Genomic DNA, 3,531 nt, shown 5'->3' on the forward strand with positions numbered 1-3,531 from the left:
GAGTTTTTTCAAAGGTAAGTGTTTTCCTTTTTGCGTATATGTTTTTATCACTCTCTTAGAATCTCTGGTAACACTTTATAATAAGTATACAGTAGTAAAGTAATAAATTATTTGCAAACTAGTTACCTCAACCTTTCTCCTGTGTTCTTCCATTTCAGTTTTTTCAGTTCATCATCTGAAACAGTCAAATGTGGTTTTATTCGCATGCCAGACACAGAGAAAATAGGAGAAAGGCATGTAGATCCACATTAAATCCAAACTAGTCAGAATATATATATATATATATATATATATATATATATATAGATCGTTTGCAAATGATTTATAAGTGCTTTATTACTTTATACTTATTATAAAGTTTTACAAAAATAATCTAAATTCTAAACCAAATTAATTAATCAGAATTTTGAAAAATGGTTATTATACACTTCGGTAATGTGTAATGCAACTTTCCTTAGATGATTCTATGGAATAAACCCAGAAAGAGGCTCAAAGACCAAGGTAGTCTCCAAGAAGACGGGGAAGGTGGTGAATAAGAAGTCCACTACAGTCAATCCAAAGGTTGCCACTCTACAAAAAAAATCGAATGGACTTCAAATGGGACTTCATCTAGGCAAGTGAAGTTACACATACATTTTCATTAAATACAGTTCTTAATACAACTTATTTTACAGTTTACACACATAGAATATTTCTCACATTTAAACTTGTTTAACAAAAAAAAAATAAATCAACATTTAAAAGTAGTCAGTTGAAAAAGACTGATGTGACTCATTTTGGTTACTAACGTTGTGTTCCTGTAGTTTGCATTGCATAAAATAAAATAATTTACAGCAAAGAAACGGTTTTATAAATAAAATATCCACAAACCTATATTTGACCCCAAAAAAAAGTCGTCAGTGGCACTGAGAACTACCCTGAAGAGGATACGGTCCACACTCATTACAACCCCTATGTTGTTGCGACTGTTCAGTCCCAGGTTACACAAAAACTATCCAAACACACAAAAAAATTTTGAGGTTTAAATAATATAATGATTTTTATTAAAACCATGATTTATTTATTTATTTTATTTTTATTTTTTTTGAGTACATGCACACTATTAATCAGTTTAGTTGGTCCACTAATGTTGCTCAAATGCACCGTTATCTCTCTGTCCTCTAACCGGTCACCCCACTTTATTCTGGGACCTAGCAATTTACAAATTAAGTACTGGTCATACAAATAGTGTGGAAACAATGAGAAAAAAAAGAGAAAATAAGCATTTTCCATTTCTATGAATTATAAAAAATTGTATGCAAGCGCTCAACTCTGAAAAAAATTAAATAAGATTTACTTTGTGAAAAGTAAAGAATTTGCACAAATATATTTTAAGTAAATTTGACTACTCTAATACAAAGTGCAACTCACCTGTCATTCTCAGGTAAAATCTACTTAATATTTAACTTAACACTCATGAAGAAATTAAGTAAATGTTTTATAATTTTTTTTGTTTTGTCTTAACTTTTTCAAATTACATCTTAATGGTTTAAATACATTTTAGAAATCAAATAGCATGTCCAATTAACTGAAATCCTGAAACTGATTCAGTTAAACAATTTATCAGTAATTTTACGTTTTATTCTCAAATTCCATTTTTATTCCTGTTACAATTAAAACATGGAATAACAATTGTGTAATTATTCCTTAAACATCATTTTTAATGATTATTATTATTTTTATTACTATAATTCTTATTTGTGTTATTATATTACTTTGAAAATGACACATTCTACTGTACAAAAGTGATATATTTCCGTCACAATCACATTTAGACCGAACCTTTATTTTGAAGGATTGATTTGAAGACGCTTGATATTTTTTTTTTTTTTTTTTTTTTTTTTTTTTTGGTGTATGTGGGATAGAGCTGCAACTATTGATTATCTTTTCTGTAAAATAATGTGATGTGTGGGCGGAGCTAAAGAATCACAAGCGCCAGTAGGCTTTTGCATTGAGAGCGTTTGGAAGTTGTGACATTAGTGTGAGGGGGAAAAAAACCATCATCCAAAACAAACCATGGCTAACAGTCAGATTCAGCCGTTTATTTATGATCCAGAATCAGATCCCGAGGCTGAAACTGAACGAGAGCAGCAGCAGCAACGACTCGCTCCGAGCGGGGCTCGAACCCGGCTCTCCGGCATGGGAGGGGACGCACTAACAAGGAGGCAGAGATATTTGAAGCAGTTTTACTCACCGCCTGCGGTTCCAACACACGATCGTGACCCTTTTTCGTTGGGATTGCATCATCCTTAAGAAATAAACGATACGCAAATCCGTCGTCAAACTGGGCCTTGTTTGTAAAACAAGCATCTTCGAAATGCAGGGAACAAACAAAAACACTTGCACAACTCCGTTGATGCTCTGTAAAAATAAACTCCATCCACTGGTCCCTTAATGCTGTTTCTCTTTTGGTAATCTGTGCAGGGTTGTCTTGCCCTGGCAACCAAAAACACACTTCTTTTGTGACATTTCGTGACGCTCTCGCTCTGATCAGTGAATGTCTGTTGTGCTCTCAGTGCTCTGCTCTATGGGAGCGCGCGCTCTTCCGGCAGAAGTGCCTTAGGACCCATATAAGGAAATTCCGCTACATCTAACGTCACACAGAGCCATACTCGAAAAAAACTTTCCGAAACTTGTGACAAACCGAAAGGAGTATTTTTGGGAAAAAAAAACTCCTTCAAACGTACAACTTAATTTTTGAAACTTTGTCCATGTTTAGCATGGGAATCCAACTCTTTAACAGTGTAAAAAACTCAGTACGCATGAAATAGCATTTCACCCCCCCCTTTAATCTAGTGTTCCTTTTTTTGATTAGCTAATTAATCCTTTGGATAACTTTACAAAAATTATAAGTACAACTTCTAACATAATATTGCAACTTTTATTAATTAATACACTAATCCACATCGCAATTTCAGTTAGTGTACAACACTATTTTATTGTATTCATCACAAATGTGACAAATTCTGTGACAATCCACATTATTTGCCTAATTCCGTTTTCATGATTGGATTCCGTGATTGCCTCCCATGTTTTTCACATCGTGGAAATCGTAGGGTCCTAAGTTTCTGAAATGTTTTATATTATTATACAGTATACATGTTTTTTGTTACGTTCTATTAAAATTCTGCTGATGTTATTTTAACTTTAAAAAGGATTTTTCTCAATGTTTATGTTTCAGACTACACCCCTCCCTGGCTACACTTGCATCAGAGTTGGTGAAAGTTTTATGCTTCTGAAACGTTCTTGGACTGTTCTACAAATCCTTGCCAGGTTTTGACTTATTACACCAAAATAAGATTCTTGTTCAGAAGTTGTTTGCCATTTCTTAAAGGCTGTTTTTAGGGGAACGTACACTCCAAGCCCATGCCCATGCATTGTCATACTCATAGCACAAAGCTAGACCTAAAATGGCTGTTTGTTTTGTATTTTATATGGTCAACTTAAATTAGTTTAAATATGTCCACAGACTTCTGCAGGGTTCATTTTGCA

Source organism: Carassius gibelio, chromosome A24 (assembly GCF_023724105.1).
Source record: "Carassius gibelio isolate Cgi1373 ecotype wild population from Czech Republic chromosome A24, carGib1.2-hapl.c, whole genome shotgun sequence".
Classification (NCBI taxonomy): domain Eukaryota; kingdom Metazoa; phylum Chordata; class Actinopteri; order Cypriniformes; family Cyprinidae; genus Carassius; species Carassius gibelio.